Source organism: Oryctolagus cuniculus, chromosome 3, assembly GCF_964237555.1.
Source record: "Oryctolagus cuniculus chromosome 3, mOryCun1.1, whole genome shotgun sequence".
Taxonomy (NCBI): domain Eukaryota; kingdom Metazoa; phylum Chordata; class Mammalia; order Lagomorpha; family Leporidae; genus Oryctolagus; species Oryctolagus cuniculus.
In genome coordinates this window covers 100,876,610-100,895,668 of record NC_091434.1, presented here as the reverse complement: position 1 = coordinate 100,895,668, position 19,059 = coordinate 100,876,610, and the positions used below count along the sequence as shown (strand labels likewise).

Sequence of the window (19,059 nt, the reverse complement as noted above, 5' to 3'; positions counted from 1 at the left end):
CCTGCAGTGCCAACACATTGGGGTCTAGTCCCAGTTGGGGCACCGGATTCTGTCCTGGTTGCTCCTCTTCCATTCCAGCTCTCTGCTGTGGCCCAGGAAGGCAGTGGAGGATGGCCCAAGTGCTTGGGCCCTGCACCTACATGGGAGACCAGGAGGAAGTACCTGGCTCCTGGCTTCGGATCAGTGCAGCGCCAGCTGTAGCAGCCACTTGGGGGTGAACCAACAGAAAAGGAAGACCTTTCTCTCTGTCTCTCTCTCTCACTGTCTAACTCTGCCTGTCAAAATAAATAAATAAATAAATAAAAAAGTGACCAATATTACAAAACAATGAACTATACTAAGAACTTCTAAGGAAGATAGTCACCTGAAGTCTTCACATGCCCAGAAGCATCCAGAAAACGTTAAAAATGCACTAGATCATATACATATATAGACAGTAGTGTCTGTTCACCTTTCGAAATTCTCCAATGCTCATAAACTAACAAAAATAAACTTAAACACTGCACAGCCATTGTTTTCCATTTTACCATTGTTCTATATTGTTCTATATTGATAACTAATTTAAAAATAATAATAGATATTTAAAACTTTTCTATATAGTTCATGATAAATATTATACAAAAGCAAATTCCAACTAAGATATATATTATATATATACATATGTATTATCCATATAATATATCTATATGGGCTGCATTGATAGATTACCAACTGAACCACAAATCAGATTATAGTCATGCTAATATTTATAATTGTTCTTCTATTTTCCGTTTAATTTAGGACATCATCAGAAATGAAAAATTTCAAATTAATATTGAAATTGAAACACCTTCTTTTTCACTCCAAGGGTGATTTCAAAAAAATCAGTTTGGGGCATTGGAGCCGATGAAGAAGGAACAGAGAGATGTGGGCTCTGATCAGTGGCAGCACCCACTGGGTGCTAGGGAGAGTTCTGCTCTTTTCTGTTTATTTTTCAATTTTTACAGGCTTATCAATCAATTATATTATATTATATTCTAAGCAATTGTGTTTACTTACAAAAGTTCATCCAGCTAGTCAGTGCATTATGCCTAAAGCACTACATGTCTTGTTTCTACTCTTTTCCTACAATACAGGTATTCCTACAATACGTGGATACAATACAATACAGTGAATTATGACTGAAGCGCTATATGTCGTTTCCACTCTTTTCCTATAATACATGGATTTTCTGGAGTCACAACGACCACTCGATTGAACAATTCAATGTTTGGCTATATCATTCTCTTAAAGATATTTTCTATAGTAGTTAGATCAATGTTCCATTCATTTTGTAGATTTTCCTCTGATATGAATGCAAGATCTGAAGCCCTGAAAAAAAAAGTCTAGCTACTCACACTTCTGTGTTTATCATCAGTGTTCATTTTGTTTTATTTCCTAAAGGCTAGAAATTAAAACACAACATAGGAAATGCTCCTGCCTATTTTAAAACAATTGTATACAGGAGAAGAAGAAATAATGAATAAGGACTATGGAAAAGGAAAATGAATACTAGACAAAGCCACTAGGGAACAAATAATATTTCTCTTCTCTCACACACAAGACACTCCACTTAGCTAAATTTAGATCTAGTTATGCAATTATACAGAATACAAAGGAAAAGAAATAGTGAAAGGAATAAATTATACTAAAAATCAAGAAAATAGTTTAAAAATAAAATAATTTTATTATGACATGCCTCTGTAACAAAAATCTATTGATTTTTATGAAAATTTAAAAATAAAATTTCAAAAAAGCAGTGTACTTATCTCCCATTTTAGGTATGTATCAACTGACTTGCTAAAAAGGCTAAACTGCATTGGAGTTGATTCCACTGCTCGTTATAACAAGTTCTGCTTTTCTTTCACAGTTAAACACTACACACTGTGAATAACATTCTTTTTCCTGTTCATTGTCAAGTATCTTTTTGCTGATTAAAATAGCTTCATATTGAATGCTTTATGAAATCTCTAAATACTTGTTTTAAGCCACAAGTTTGCTTTTTAAAAAAGCGACATGCTCTTCTTTCTAAAAGACCATCTGCTTTCAAATGACAATGGGTTTCATGACTAATTCTAAGGAGAAACACAGTTATTATATTTTAACACATTTTTGCTGGAATAAAGGGTAACACTCAACTACTATTTAAGCACATTGAACAGTTTTTTTATGTTACCTAAAGGCCAAACATGTCGTTACTGTGAACAGAATTTCTATAACAGATTTCTCTGGAGCCACGTCCCAAGGTTAAGTAGCAGAATCACAACACTTTAAGAATGAATAATAGTCAAAGATTATAATTTAAAAATCATTCATACTTATCAGAATTATTTTCATATCAAAATTAATGCTACTAAATTTCAAAAGTTTCCTTGTACTTCATTTGTCATTATAGATACTAACAACAAAATGCTTTACAATATGTAATTACTATTTTCATTGCAAACTCAGAAATAATTTGTTCAGAATCATATGTATTTAGTCTATTTTGCTCATGATAATAGATATTTTTCTTTTGTTTTTAATTTTTTTTAACAGAGTGGACAGTGAGAGAGAGAGAGAGACAGACAGAGAGAAAGGTCTTCCTTTGCCATTGGTTCACCCTCCAACGGCCGCCACGGCCGGCGCGCTGCAGCCAGTACACTGCACTGATCCGAAGGCAGGAGCCAGGTGCTTCCTCCTGGTCTCCCATGGGGTGCAGGGCCCAAGCACCTGGGCCATCCTCCACTGCACTCCCGGGCCATAGCAGAGAGCTGGCCTGGAAGAGGGGCAACCGGGACAGAATCCGGTGCCTGGACTGGGACTAGAACCCGGTGTGCCGGCACTGCTAGGCGGAGGATTAGCCTGTTGAGCTGAGGCACCAGCCATTAGATATTTTTAATCATTACTTTTGTGAATCTGCAAATGTATATCTTTTTAACATTGTTTCATTTATAATTAAATTGGAATATGTGGCAACTCTTTGGAATGTAGATTCATTTCATTTTTTGGTCTCTATTGTCTTTTTATCTATACACAGACAGAGACTTTATTAATTCCAATTAACTTGTAACATTATTGAAACTGACCGATTTTTGATTAATTAGTTTTGGGTTCTTTATTATAAGTAGTGGAAATACAAAGTGGTAAAAAAAAATAATAGATGAAAGAAACTAAAATACTTTGAAAATAAATATATTCTTGAAACTATTAAGCTTAAGAAATTTAAAATAAGAGAGAAATAAGACATGAATGTGAGGAGGATAAACAAGACCAAAAGTAAAAAAGATTTAACACTTCCATGCTAACACAGGGGTCATGTTTAGCGCGTGGACGATCAGAATAGATTCAAGAAGGAAAATGTGGGGGGGCACATGTTGTGGCAAAGCAGATAAAGCTGCTGCCTCTGACACTGGAATCCCATATGAGCTCCAGCTGGAGTCTCAGCTGCTTCATTTCCCATCCCGTTCCATGCTAAGATGCCTGGGAAAGCAGCGGAGGATGGCCCAAGTGCTCGAGCCCTCCCACACAGAGTGGGAGATCTGATAAAAGTGCCTGGCTCCTAGCTCCCGATGGCTAGCTCCAGGGTCTAGGCTTCTGATTGGCCCAGCCCTGGCTCTTGTGGCCATTTAGGGAGTGAATCAGTGGAACAGGAAACAGCCAAGAAATGAAAGAATTATGAATGCAAATAGTGGAACAGACAGAAATGAGAGTTGGACAAAATGAGATGAGCGAAAATAAAGTAGTAAAGACACAGAAGATACTTGTCCAATAGAAAGACAAAAAGTATGTATTAAAAATTTCTACATAGCCCCCAAGTTCTGATTTTCAGATCATCTGATTATTTTCCTTTTTTATAGAATTAATATTTTAGTCTGGATGGAAAGGAAATTCCCCCTATATTTTGCATGAAGGTGTGGTGCTAATTAATGGCTTTGAAAAAGAAAGACTTATTTTATTTGTTTGAAAGGCAGAGTGATAGTGAGGGAGGGAAAGACACCTTCCATCTGCTAGTTCATCCCCAAATGGTCACAATTTCCAGGGCTGGGCCAGCAGAAGTCTAGACCCTGGAGCTCCAAGTGTGTCTCCCACGTGGGGACAGGGACCCAAGTACTTGGGCCATTATAGGCTGCTTTCCCTGGCACATTAGCAGGAAGCTGGATCAGAAGCAGAACAGACAGGACTCAAACCTGTGTTCCAATATGGGATGCTGGCAGCAATTTAACCCTCTGTGCCACAACGCCAGCCCCATGAATGGGTTTTAACTTTGATCAATAGAGTCTCAGGTGAAGCCATGGCTAAGCCATAAGAGTTACTAATTTGTCCCTTTTGTCTTTGCATCTCAGTAGTAAAAAAACAGGGCACTATTGACTCCAATGGCCAATAGAAGGCAGTATTATTAATGCTTAAGCCTAAAATCCTCTCAAATAACCATATGATTTCAAACCTCAAATTAAAGAAAGCAACCAAAGAAGCTCTTTTGTTGTCAGACCTGAATAAAATCTGTTCAAGTCAGAAGGCTTTCATCCTTGCCAAATCAGCTTTCGGGTGTGAATTTCTCCAAGTGAACATACATCTACTTTGAAAAAATCAACATACTTCCTCTTTAAAATTGCAGGGTTTATTAAATTAACCATTGAAGATTTACAGTATGGGGTAATGTGTGATATTTTGGATATGGGAACAATAAGATGTTTGAGAAATAGTCACTTTTCAAAAGAAATGTGTAATAGTCTTTCATATATACATTTTAGAAACTCCAAATATATTCTCCTGAAGCAATTATTTATATGTTATGGTTCCACAGTACCAGCAAAATGAACTTCCTTGAACAAGTCAAAACAATACTAGTTAAAATAGTTCTCAGGAAATGATATATCAAAATTTCATTTAGCTTGTTTTTAATATGCAAGGAACATTCAAAATTAGGTACATACACACAGTGTTTTGGCATCACGGCATTGTTTATCACAGTCTGAAAATACTCTCTTCAAGGTCCATCAGTATTTCTATCACAGATTTGCTTACCGATAAAGATAGCTGAGTTGAGAAGGTGTTGCTGTATGCAAAAAACACTTGACAGTGAAGTTTCAGGTTAAATGTAAAAACTCACAGTTACATTTTAGGATATTGGAAAGTATAAGAAAAGCTAATTGGACTGTAATATTTTCTCGAAGGTTGCTTGCAATCTTCAGAAACAAGCTATATTTTAGAAGCTCTTACCAGTAAACTGTAAGAGATATTTATTTTAAAAGAAAGAAAAGAGTCAAGTCACTGCATATTTAAGAAATATTAATGGGTACTTCTCTTACTGTTATTATTTCAGAGCATGATTTGTATTTGTTTTGTTATTGTTGTTTTGATAGATGGTGAAAGACAAACAGTACACAAGGGGTTTAGAAGGATCTTGTTCTGACTGCATGGCACTCATTCAAATTAAATGAACAAAAATAAGGGGTGCAAATCAAGGACATCTAAGTTCTACTTATATTTCTGATATCTATTAACTATGTGTCCTTAAGATATTTGCTTTAGCTCACTAAAATATAGTTTCTCCTTTTTACTTCTATATTTTTGCATTTGAGGTTTATGTGGGTTCCATCTAGTTCAGGTCATAGCATCTACAAGTACCCCAATAAATCAACACATTACTATTAAGAAATAGACAATGAAAGCCAGGATCACAAAAATTTGTCCTGAAACAAAATTTACTGTGAACCTGGCATCTGAATCCTCATCACAAAAAATGTAGCTCTTGGTAGGATGCCTAAACCCAATTTATTCGTGTGTGTTCAATGTTAAACAGAAGCCAATCCCAAATATCTAACAGTATATCATCAAAACCAATCCAATTAAAGTGATTCCTTGAGTCTACAATTATATCTGGCTTGATAAATCAGTTTCATTTTTTAGAAATAACATTCTTCCATTCTGTCAAATATTAGTCAAGCCCCAAAAGTTTTAAACAAAACCAAACTTACTGTTTATTTCTATTCATATTTATTATATAAGAAATGCTTAAAGATAATCAGAAAAACCATTGGGAGGTAATGCAAGCTCAATTGTGTGATTCCAGAGTGCAGTAAATCAACATTCACACTGGCAAAAATCCACTTATTTCAAAGATCAACTCTTTGCACACACACTCATCACAGCAGTAAGAAGTTCCTTTAATACCTTGTTAAATGTAAAAGTTGCCTTCTGGTTTCAACATTAAGAATAGATCAGACCATTGCTGCTGCAGTCTAGACTATTATAGTCAGGATTTTTGTATCTAAGGTTGGTGTCAATTTTTCTTTTTCTTTTCTTTTGTTTTTACCCTCAATTTTTTCAATCCAAATACATTGATATAACTTGATTATTTACTCACTTTAAAAAAAAAAATTGATTGGCATAGGAAAGGGTTCTACTGGGAATTCAGAGCTACCAATACCCTATTTGGCTAAATTACTGACAGTTGTCAAAATATAACCGAGGTGGTGGCAACATTAGAAGTTCTTCCACTTGTAAACATTTTTTCCCTGCCCCTGAAGTTGTGGAGTGACTTCAAATATTTTCAGTTTCAATTTCCAAAGTGCAGGGCCTTAAATAATGGCCAACCTTGGGAGTATTTTTGTGTTAAATCATAATGTATCCTTCAGGGTCTCTTCTCCCTTTTGAAATGCTATATGCAATTATTCCATTGGTGAACCAATTGCAGGACTATACAGAAACCTGCGATAATAGCAACAACAACAAAAAAAGCTGGATGAAAAGCATTCTAAATGGTGGACTGGCAGTACCTCAGGAGCTTTTTCATTTTTTACAGAAAGAGGACAGTTCACCGAGCAATTGTGTACATTTTTAGAATTATAATAATTCTATAATTCATGAATTCTATGAGGAAAATATGTCATCAAATAAGCTGTCAAGGTTTGACTTTGTAAGTAATCATATACAGGCATATAATCATCATACATGTCTTCAGAGAGCCCTTGGAAATGGATGAGATTATTCTCAAGTGCCCTTCATCATATCCTAAACTGCCTATGTAGTTATTACTTAAATCTGTTTAATAGAAAGCTTTTATTAAATAAATATAAATTTCATAATTACAACTTTTGGATTATAGCTGATCTTCCCCCATACTCGCCCTCCCACCCCCAAACCATCTCACCTCCTACTCCCTCTCCCATCCTATTCTTCATTAAGATTCACTTTTAATTATTTATGTACAGAGGATCAACTCTATACTAAGTAAAGATTTTACAGTTTGTACCCACACAGACATACAAAGTAAAAAGAACTATTTTAAGACTAGTTTTACTGTTAATTCTCATAGTACAACACATTAAGGACAGAAATCCTACATGGGGAGTAAGTGCACAGTGACTCCTGTTGTTGAGTTAACGATTGACACTCTTATTTAAACGTCAGTAATCACCCAAGGCTCTTGTCATGAGCTGCCAAGGCTATGGAAGCCTCTTGAGTTCACGAACTCCAACCTTATTTAGGCAAGGCCATAATCAAAGTGGAAGTTCTCTCCTCCTTTCAGTTTGATGGCTGTGGGGAGCAACTCGGACTAGACTAAGTTACTGGAATTAAGACTTATTCTATGCATCTGCTCTCCCACAATATGGTGCTGGGAGAGGAGTAAACAACTTCTACACAGCTGCCTCTCGCCAACTTGACTGATAACCTGCAGGAGCCGATCCTGCTTCTGATTGGAGGAGAGCAGCGTGCTCGGCGTGTGGGTAGCAGAGTTGGGATTGGTGGAAGAGGACTATAAAGGAGGAGAGAGACAACATGCACCAGGAACATCCGGATAACATCTGAGCAGCCCCCGAGAGAGCCGGCCGGTGGTGTGCCACTCCCCCGCGGAAGTGGGGAAAGTGGCAGGGGGAGCCGCCCCTCCACGGAGGTGGAGGGGTCGGCAGCCAACCCGGGAAGGACCAGCAGCAAACCCGGGAAGGGCCGAGCAGACAAAAGAACAGCGCAGGGTCTACTGTCGTTCCTCCATGATTGGGGGAGCGACAGATGGCCCCTTCTTTCCACCAGGATCTCAATCACAACAGAGATCTTTCATTTAGGTTTTGTTTTGTTTTTTTTGTTTGTTTGTTTGTTTTTGTTTTTGCCACAGTATTACTTAAATCTAAAACAGAAACACAGCCGGTGCTGCTCATTGTGTGTAAAACACACAATTGTGGAAGAGACCCTTGTCCTTACTGACCCTGTTAAATTCATGAAGAATGCGGACAGTTAGCTCCTTGAAGAAGAACTGACAGTAAATCTGTGCTCCATGTGTGGCTAGACTTAGAACAACTCGAATAAGTCAAGATTAGATTTTGTTAGGTGAAGGAAGGCAGGAGAGTGATATAAGTCAAGAGACACAAGATTAAAACTTCATAGCCTTATTGTCCTCTGGTTTACATTTTCAAATTCAAATCTATATATGATGGGCTGAATGATGTCCTCCCCACATGCATATGTTGAAACTCTAACTCCCTGAACCACAGAATGCAACTGAATCGGGCATAAGGCTTTCACAGAGGTAGCAAGGTAAAATGAGGTCATATGGGTCCACCCTGATTGAATACAGCTGGTTTCCTTCTGAGACGGGGTGATGAGGGCATTGACACTCGGGTGGATGACTATGTGAAGACACTAGAAGAGGACAGCTATCTACAAGTCAATGAAAGAGGCCTCAGAATGAAATAAGACTTGTCAACACCTTGACCTTGGAACTCCACCTTCCAGCACTGTAAATAAATCATTTTTTTGTTGTTTAAGCCAACCTAGTATATATTTTTTTCTGGCACTGTAGGAGACTAACACTCTGTGTTAGACAAAATTCTAAGAATGACCCCCAGTGACACTCACTCCTAATAAATATTCTCTTTTTTGAATGTAGCTAGAACTTTTGCCTGTGATGAGATACAATTCCTCAAATGGTATTATATTGTGTAGCAAAAGGGAGCTAATATAATTGTTTTAATCTAACAGGGGGAGTCTTTAAAAGCAGAGGGTTTTTTTCTATATTTGGTAGCAGAAGAGGAAATAGGGATTTGAAGCATGAAATATAAAGAATTTTTGACACATCACTGCAGGTCAGTGGAGTGGTCACTTGCCAACAAATTTAGCGGTCTTTTATTGTGGACATTGGATGTACCTGACAGCCAGAAAGAAAATGTGACCCCAATCCCATAACCAAAAGAAACTAAATTTGGCTAAAAACCTAAATGAGCTTGGAAGTGGATTCTTCTTTAGACTCAAGTTACGGGCCCAGCCAGAATAACATCTTGATTTCAGCAATGAGATTTTATGAAAAAAAATTATTTGAGCCTGCCTAGACCATGAACTACAGAACTATGAGATAACAATGGGTGTTATTTCAATATGCCAAGTAACTAGCAATTTTTACACAGGAATAGAAAGCTAATTTCAAAATACTTTCAAAATCTACACATTCATACTCAACCATCTATTTTTAAATTAAAGTGTATATGGGTGTGTGTTTGTGTGTGTGATTTGTAGATATGTATGAGCAAAAAAGGCTAAAATAATTTTTTTCAGATTTAACTTGTTCATATAAACACACAAATATTTCAAATACATACTATAAATATTAGCCCATGTACTTTATACTATTATTAACATAATTATGCATACACATTCATAAACACATGCTTTCTGATAGAAAAATAAAAACATATAGTTAAAATCTTCTCTTCAGCTGTTAAAACATCAGTGTTTCATCTTCAAGATATCCAGCTCCCTGTTTCAACATCTACTGTAGAACCTATCACATAGTAGCAACTCAATTAAACTATGTTGTATATAAACAGAACAGCTAAACACACATATATCTGGTATAATGGAAAGCACGCTGGCTTGTGAGTCTAGTGCACATTCAAATCTTGCCTTGACTGAGTCAATGCTTTGACCTCACTTGCTTCATCTGTGAGGAGTGGACAGCATAATACAGTGTTCCGTTGTAGCTCTGTCACATAATTACCTTAAGCTCTACAGCAAGTAATTTCAATGATTATTTTTATCATTTATAAAAGGTGACCATGAACAATGTGATGCACAGAGCCACTTTTAGCACCTAAGTGCCTTTAGGCAAATTAGAAAATATTACGCTCTTTCTAAAATAATTCATCTCCACTTGTGGGAAAACATATACACTCATGCCAACTACCATACATATGTCACCCTGGTGCCCTGCACACACTGAATGATCATACCTAACACCCTAACGATCATACCTAACATCACTCACAAAATGCCTACAACAGTTAAGCTTGGGTGTGGCTGAATCCAGGAGTCTGGAATTTAATCTGAGTCTCCCACATGGGTGGCAGTGACTCAAGCACTTGATCTAAGATCTGCTGCTTCCCAGGGTGTACATTAACTGAAAACTGGAATCAGTTGGTATCTTCTGTATATAATAGGTTATTCCATGTAAGGCTCATAGCAGAACATCTGGCTCATATGAATCATCCACTCTGTATCTGTAGTCATCATTACCATCTATAAACCCTATCTTCTTTGGTATGGATATAATGACACATAGTAATGATAGAAAACAGGAGTAATAAACCAACACAGGTTAATGCCCTGACATAGGTAAGGGCATGTGATAAATGGCTCTTGGTTTCATGTGCTTGGAATGATCATGCCTTGTAAGAATCTTAAACACAGGAAAGCTATGACGAATTAATAAACACCTGCTGACTGAATGGTTTTTAGTTTTCCTTTAAAAATACACCTATATACTATGTGAAATATAGTTCTGTTATGAAATTACATAATGTGACATTTATTTCAAATCTTGAAATGTCTTATATATGCACATTTACAGGAAAAATGTAACAAATCTCCCCAAAGACCCATATGGAAAAAGAAGCATTTCTTCTTACCATAAAATTATGATACTGCATTGCCTTACCAAGTGATAAATTCAGAATAAAAAATTATAACAATCAGGGGTCAGCATTTGGCTTAGTAGTTAAGACACTCCTGAGGACACAAGTGTCCCATATCAGAGTGCTTGGGATCCTATCCCTGCTCCACTCCTTATTCAAGATCCTTGCTAATGTATATTATGAGAGGCAACAAGTGATGGCTCATGTATTTCACCCATATGGGAGATGTGGATTGAGTTTCTGCCTCCTGGCTTCAGTCTTGTGGGGAGCAACTCGGACTAGACTGTTACTGGAATTAAGACTTATTCTATGCATCTGCTCTCCCACAATATGGCGCTGGGAGAGGAGGAAATAGCTTCTACTCAGCTGCCTCCAGTTCAACCAATAAACAGCAGGACCTGCTCCTGATTGGAGGAGAGCAGCGTACTCGGCGTGTGGGTAGCAGAGTTGGGATTGGTGGAAGAGGACTATAAAGGAGGAGTGAGACAACATGCACGAGGAACATCTATCTGAAGGAACACCTGTGCAGCCCCTGAGAGAGCCGGCCGGCGGTGTGCCGCTCCCCCGCGGAAGTGGGGAAAGTGGCAGGGGGAACCACCCTTCCACGGAGGTGGAAGGGACGGTAGCCAACCCGGGAAGAACCAGCAGCAAACCCGGGGAGGGCCGAGCAGGCAAGAGAACAACGCAGGGTCCTGTGTCGTTCCTCCGCGAAGAGGGGGAGCGACATAATGGTGCCGTGACTCGGATATGAAGCCTAGGCAGGGTCCTGTGTCGTTCCTCCACGAAGAGGGGGAGCGACAAGTCGCCTAATCCCAGCTGTTGCAGGCATTTGGGTTATGAACCACTGGATGGCAGATTTCTCATTTTTGTCTCCCTGCCTCTAAAAATGCATTAGAATTTATAACAATCAAATAATAAAATAAGTTAAAGCATAAAAATTTTTCCTTATGTCTCTAGGGGGGACTGGAAGTCCAAGATCAGGATGTCAGCAGGGTTGGTTTTCTCTGATGCCTTTCCCTTTGGCTATTTCTTTACATGGGTGGTCCTCTTTGTAGGACACCTCCTGGCACTCCTTAAAGTCTCTAAATTTCCTCTGCTTGTAATGATGTCAGGCAGATTGCGTTAGGATCAGTTCTATCAGCCTCATTGTAAATTAAGTGATTTAGAAAAGATCTTACCACCAAGGACAGATACAGTCTAAGGTTAGGGCTTTAGCATATGAATTTGCTGGGATACAACTCAGTATATAATGAATACTTTAGCAGGATATTAAGAAATAGATTTCTGGAGGCCTATTTTAACCTTGTAAGATGTTAGCTATGAGACTCCAAGTCTCAATCTGATTTCTCATTTTCCCGTGGTTATAATTACTGATCTTTCTTTTTTAAAAAAACATTTGGAGATTTCTAATTTTTTTATTGTTAGTGTATTTGAGAGAGAGAGAGAAAGGAAGGCAGGAGGGAAGGAGGGAAGGAGGGAAGGAGGGAAGGAGGGAAGGAGGGAAGGAAGGAAGGAAGGAAGGAAGGAAGGAAGGAAGGAAGGAAAGAAGGAAGAGAGAGAGAGAGAGAGAGAGAGAGAGATCTCCCATCCACTGGATCACTCACAAAATGCCTACAACAGTTAAGCTTGGGTGTGGCTGAATCCAGGAGTCTGGAACTTAATCTGAGTCTCCCACATGAGTGTCAGTGACTCAAGTATTTGATCCAAGATCTGCTGCTTCCCAGCGTATACATTAACTGAAAACTGGAATCAGAAGAGGAGCAGGACTCATACCCAGGCAGGCTGATAGGGAATCTAGGCATCCCAAGTGGCATGTTAATTGCTGCATCAAATGCAACATCCCCACTCTGTCCCCACCCCAGCCTATCTTTCACAAAAACTCATTGTAACAATAAAACAAAATTTGAAGATTCTAATGTGACAATCTTTCTAAAAGTATCAAAGGTACTAGAGAAGTCCAAGTCTTTTGTACAATTCCTGCCATTGAAAAATATAAAGTATTAGTTTTATTGTTGCCTGTTGATTTTTTTTCTTTAAAGATTTATTTATTTGAAAGGCAGAGTTTCAGAGCCAGAAAGAGTGAGACAGAGATCTTCCATCCACTTGTTTACTTCCTAAATGGCTGTAAAGGCTGGAGCTGGGCCAGTCTGAAGCCAGGAGTCAGGAGGTTCTTCAGGGCCTCCCAGGTGGGTGCAGGGCCCCATGCACTTGGGCCATCCTCTGCTGCTTTCCCAGGCACATTAACAGGGAGCTGGATCAGAAGTAGAGCAGCCAGGTCTCAAACCAGTGCCACAGTGGGATGCTAGTGTCACAGGCAGTGGCTTTACCCACTATACCACAAATCCAGCCCCTGCATGCTGAATTCCAAGATGAGTATTTTACACATTAATAACTTTTTTCTCATTCAGGGGTGTTGGGAAGTACTGTTTGCTTTCTTTTTTGGTTGCTGAGTATTAGATTTGTGCCAATGGAGGGACTTTTCCTTCTTGTCTCCAAGCCGTCAAGACTGACCAGTGAATGATTTGGGCATATCTTTCCCTTCCAAAGCATTTCTTCAGTAATAGAAAAGGAATCCTGTTGGCGCCAGCACCGTGGCATAGAGGGTAAAGCCGCCGCCTTCAGTGCCAGCATCACATATGCACACCGGGTCGGGTTCTGGCTGCTCCACTTCCAATCCAGCTCTCTGCTATGGCCTGGGAAAGCAGTAGAAGACGGCCCAAGTTTTTGGGCCCCTGCACCTGTGTAGGAGACCCTGAAGAAGCTCCTGGCTCCTGACTTCACATCTCCAGCTGTTGCAGCCAATTAGGGAGTGAACCAGCAGATGGAAGACCTCTCTCTCTGCCTCTCCTTCTCTCTCTGTGTAACTCTTACTTTCAAATAAATAAATAAATCTTTTTTTTTTTTTTTAAGGAACCCTGTGAGGCCAGTGGAATGCTATAACCCACATTCCCTGAATCGATACCCTCCCACCTATGCTCTATGTTTACTCTTGTTGTCTCAACTTTTTGTTTTCTTTTGTGAGTAATTTCTGCCATGCCCCAAATGAGGGAATGATAGGAAGCAAATGATAGGAAAATAAGAAAAATCAATCCATATTCAATTGTACTGCCTGAACTTGAACAGGGCCAATATAGCTCCTGGTAGAATGATTATACTCTTTCCTACTCAAAATTCCATAGGCATAGAGCATACTTTTATATCCTGCTTTCAGAATGGGATGATGAAGGATGTGAGGGAAGATGGGGGGAGAGCAGGAAAGGTACTGTCATTAAAAGTAAGTTCTTAGAACACAACATCCTTTAGTGCTTCATTTAGCAAAATATGTCACTTTAGAAGTGCTTCTGAGTGAAAGTCAAATGTAAATTTTATACACCACCTAAAAAGAATAAAATGCCCTCCGGGAAGAAATGTGCTCACCCATGAAAGGTAAGAAGGCTCATCTTCAACCCCAAATGCTAGATTAGTTGTGGATAAGTGATGGATTGAACAGTTTCTGAGAAGACTCCTTGCTCAGCCTTCAGCTTTGTCCCTGGAGAGCCCTGCCACAGCGCTTGTTTACAGTACATCATCCCTTAAGCCATGGAGATTTTACCAGAGTTGTCTCTAGAATTCATCTGTTTCATTTTCACCTCCTTTATTTCACATCACTTCAAAGTTCTCATTCCCTACAGTTTCCAGTCTGGCTGAGTGCGTGAGTCTTTTTTTCCTTCTGTGACCCGCTATTTTGGATTCAGAGACCAAAAAGCACTGACTTCTTGAATTAAAAAGACAGGTGTTTTTCTTTGCTGAGCTTGCTCTGCCTGTGTGAACCATTCTGTTCTGTCACCCGTGCCTCCAATCAGCCTTTCTTAAAATTGCAGGTGCAGACATCCAAGATCCATTGGCACCTGAGAGGCAGGGTGAGGGGAAATGTCACCCTTTTCCTTGTCCTCGCTGGGCTAAAGAAATGGACCATTATTAGGCCCTTTCAGTTTACAATGGTAGTACTCCCACCTTCCCATCACCCGTTACACCAATTCTTTGGTGCCGTATTTCATTATTAAAGAAGGGTCTCTCTACTGCCAAACAAAATGAAGAGCAAAACAAAAAGAATTGAAAGAGACATTAACTGTCCTCATAGGTCTCATCTGCTTTCACTTTAATCTGGAAGATCATTTCAGCTTCTCTACCTAACAAGCAGCTTAGCTCTGTGGCTCTCCTGTATTAGTGCTTTACAAAGTGACCTCTAAATCACTATTACTTAGAAACAAGGACCAGTCTGCCATCCTTTTTATTGTTTCTACAGTCTGCTTTCAATGCCTTATTCTACTATATTTTTTTAAAGGGCAGAATCTGTTTGCTAATAACCTCCCACCTGAATTCCGTTTTATTTCCCTGACCTATGTCAAAGAAAGATAGTTTAGAAGGAAATTATGGAAGGATTTATACCTTATGTCCTCGGAGAAAGGTCAGCGGATGAATATAAGAAGTTCATTAATATCCTACTATCTAAATAAAGTTTAAATCCTACAACAAAGGAAACATAATGGAAGCAATGGTCAATTCATGCAGTCACTTCTAACCTAATGACATATAGCTATTTCCATTTTTCATAAATGCTTCTCTTCCTAATACTCGGGAGACTTGTTATTTTTACTGCATTGTTCAATTAGGACTGATCGCTCCCAGAGACAGTGTGAAACAACCCTGATGGTATGGCCTTCTATGATTTTCAAAGGATACCATATAGTTAAATTAGATGGCCTGAGGGGTCTTCTTAGGAATTGGACTCTTCTTTACCTCTAGATTCATAAAAAGAGGCTAGATCTAACGAAATGTAAACTCTGCTTTCTTGACAAGCAGCTGACTTAGGCACAGAAGGATCACAAACTCAATTTACTCATTCAAAAAAAATACTTGCAAAGTCTGTATTTCAGTACTGCAGCATTAGTTAATGTAGTTTTACCTAATGTGTTTTTTATCCACACAATTTTAATGTTAGCCAATTAGTCAAAATGATGTTTTTGGATGAGTTCCTAGAAAAAAAAATCACCTGTTCCAAAATAATGTCCACAACAAATTTGTTCTAGTAGTTGAATTTGATATAACTAATTATTAAAAATTGTTCCCAGCTTAGATGGTTTAATGTGGTAGATAAAACCTCTTCTCAGCCACATCTTTAGGATGTGAAACTGAATTTAGTGAGATTTTGAATGTGAATGGGAGGGCATCTACCAAGGGAGGACAGCTGGTGATTCTGTCAAAAGACCCTCAAGGTGAGGTACGTCACCAGAGCCTGGACTTCTGCAAGACAGATCAAGGCAGGATGGAAAGCGGTCTCACTACGGAACATGCACAAATTTAAGCATATTTTAAGCACATCACTGTCAGGCAGATACTATCATTTCAACTACATAGATGGGAAGAGAAGAGCACAGAAAGGTTAAGTTAGTTGCCCAGGAACAAAGACATTTAGGAACTGAGCTTTGGAGCTCAGCAGTTGGGATTCAGAAACCCTGACCATGCACTGCGCATGCCACCTGTCAAGAACAGAATGAGAATGATGAGTGAAGGAATACTGTGGAACCTCTCCAGCCATTGGCTGCCCAATACCTCCTCTCCTCTTTCTCTTTCCTAGTAGAATGGGTCCTGATAAGCAAACATTGTGTAATGTGCCATATGACCAGTTCTGGCCAAGGAGATTGAAGCAGAAATATACTGAGTCTCCTTTCTGTCAAAGCTATTATTTTCCTGATAATCAGTGCGACTCAGCTGACATTGCCTTTTCCCTTTTTCCCTTCTTCTTTCTGAAATGGAATTATCTTCAGGAGAAGGTAGATCAGCCATAGTGTGGTATAAGACAGGTAACTACATGCTAGGGATGACAGTGCAGAAGGGTGGAAGCCTGGTGTCACTCTGGAGTTGTCCCATCAATTCTAAATTGTCCACTTCTGCCACATTTTATATGAAAGAAGTAAAATCTTATTTGATTGAGTATCTGTAACATGTAGTCAAATTCAATCCTAGACAATAAGGTGCTATGTAAAAATAGAAGAAAAATTAACTTTTGGAGATCATGCTCTATTGCCTCAGTTTAGCACAAGTAGCACACAAAGTTCTATGTTACATGCATTCACTAGTGTGGGTTATGGCACTGCTAGGGATGGCAGCTCCTGCTTACAAACATGCTTTTACAACTGTATGGCAGATATAGTTCTATTGCAATTACACTGCAACAGGAATCAGGCAAACTATAGCCTTTTGGCCAAATAGGACCTATGCCCTATTTTTATATTGACTGTAAAATGAGAGATTTTTTTCTACTTTAAGAGCTTCTAAAACAAACAATTTTTTAAAAAAATACACAACACATGTCTATGAACCTGTGAATCCAAAATATGTACTATCTGGTCCTTTCACAGAAAAATTGCATGGATCTCTCCTAAAAGACAGAACAGAGTTGAGTCAATGCACAAATAATCACAACTATCTGGGTTGCAAATGTGACCTCTCATGAGGTCAAGTTTATTCCCCTGTCTTTGTTAATGATTCATTCTGTCGACACATGATCTGTAATAGAAGAACTTTAAATGACTTCCTGAAGGACCATGGCACCCAGAAATAGGTAAGAAGGAAACAACTGTATGACTAATACTTGAAAAGGAAGAACTGAGTTTTAGGTTTTCAGGTTCCCCAAAAATATTATACATCAGCTTAAGCTGATTGTTGGAAAGGAAGTATCATGTAGCATTCAACAGAAAACCCTAGAAGGAATTGCATTTTGCATATCTCTCAATAAAAGTTGCCTTTCAGGAGGACTTCCTTGCCACAGGTGGTCCCAAGATTCATTCCGCAAATAAACATTTCCTCTCTCCACATTCATTCTCAGCACATATTATACAAACAACTCAGAATTGAAAGTAATGAGTAGAAAGATGGTGATTTTATATCCTCATTGCCTCATAGGACCTAAAGATGTTCGTCATTACTTAGACAATTGAAAAATGATCTCAAACCATGGGCAGAAATGAAGTTTTTCATTTTGATGGCTAAAGAATCATTTTATACCTAATGTTAAGGTTATAAATTATTATATTTTTCCAATTTCTTCTTTCAAATAACGCGTCCCAACATGCAATCAGCTCAGTGGTAACTCAGGCACCTACATGTTTCTCTGTGTGTATTGCCGTTCCTGAAATCTAACTCCTACCCCATGGGTACTGGAGAATACTTCTAGAGCTATGGCCTAAACAAACACAGATTAGGAAGGAAAAATGAACTCACTGAAATTTCAGATCTCCAAAGACCTAAACTTAATTTAGTTTACAGGATTTCTTGGTTTTCTCTATGTGTGTCCATCTCCAAAAACAGTTCAGTCAATTAGGGTTTTACAAGTAAAGTTTTCTTCTTCTTCAATGATATACATTTATTTCCTGTTAGAGTTTTCTCATTTCAGAGATTTCACACTGTCATAAAAAACCCTATGATAGATTAGTGTTTCTATCATTTTAAAGGCTAAGTGGATTTAGGAAAATAACTATATTGAATCAGCTGTTTTCGTTTAATATTTTGTAGATACAACATACTTTGTCTTTAAATCAAAGATAACACAGTTTTGCTCACATATTGAGCACAAAATTATCCTTTCCAAGAGTCAGCCTTCAAGATTATCTATTTCTACTCTTTATCATTCACATCAAATGTATGCATTCATATAATTTAAAATGATGGTATAATTTAACATAGATCAGTGAAGAATACATATGAAATCGCAAAACAAACATTACAAATTGTGATTAAATAATAATGTGAACATCTGAGTTGAGAAATTTAAACTTGAAAAAGCCTGATATTTTTCATACAGCTATTTTTCTATGCTTGTCCAGATTTCAAATGATATCTAGTAGATAAGTCTTTCATCTGGAATATTCTGATTAAATGTAAATTTAAATATATTATGTAGATTCAAATACCCAGATAAAAAATAGTTTTTTCTTTATTGTGTGGTTCCATTAACTACACAGGTTCTTACTCTTCCTGTAGATCACTATGCCTGCGTGCTCGCTACATGAGAAGCACAGATGGACACTACAAGTGCTAGAAATATCAATATCAAAATTTAGGGAACCTGTTCATATTCCTTATTGCAAGTGGAAAGTTTAAGTGTGCCATATTT

At 38.2% G+C, this 19,059-nt stretch overlaps 1 protein-coding gene across 9 annotated transcripts in view; it reads right to left on the bottom strand.

Annotated features, from left to right (window-relative positions):
- Window positions 1-19,059, bottom strand: part of LRP1B (LDL receptor related protein 1B) — a 2,140,503-nt gene that overhangs the window by 1,748,801 nt on the left and 372,643 nt on the right. The window lies entirely within an intron of this gene.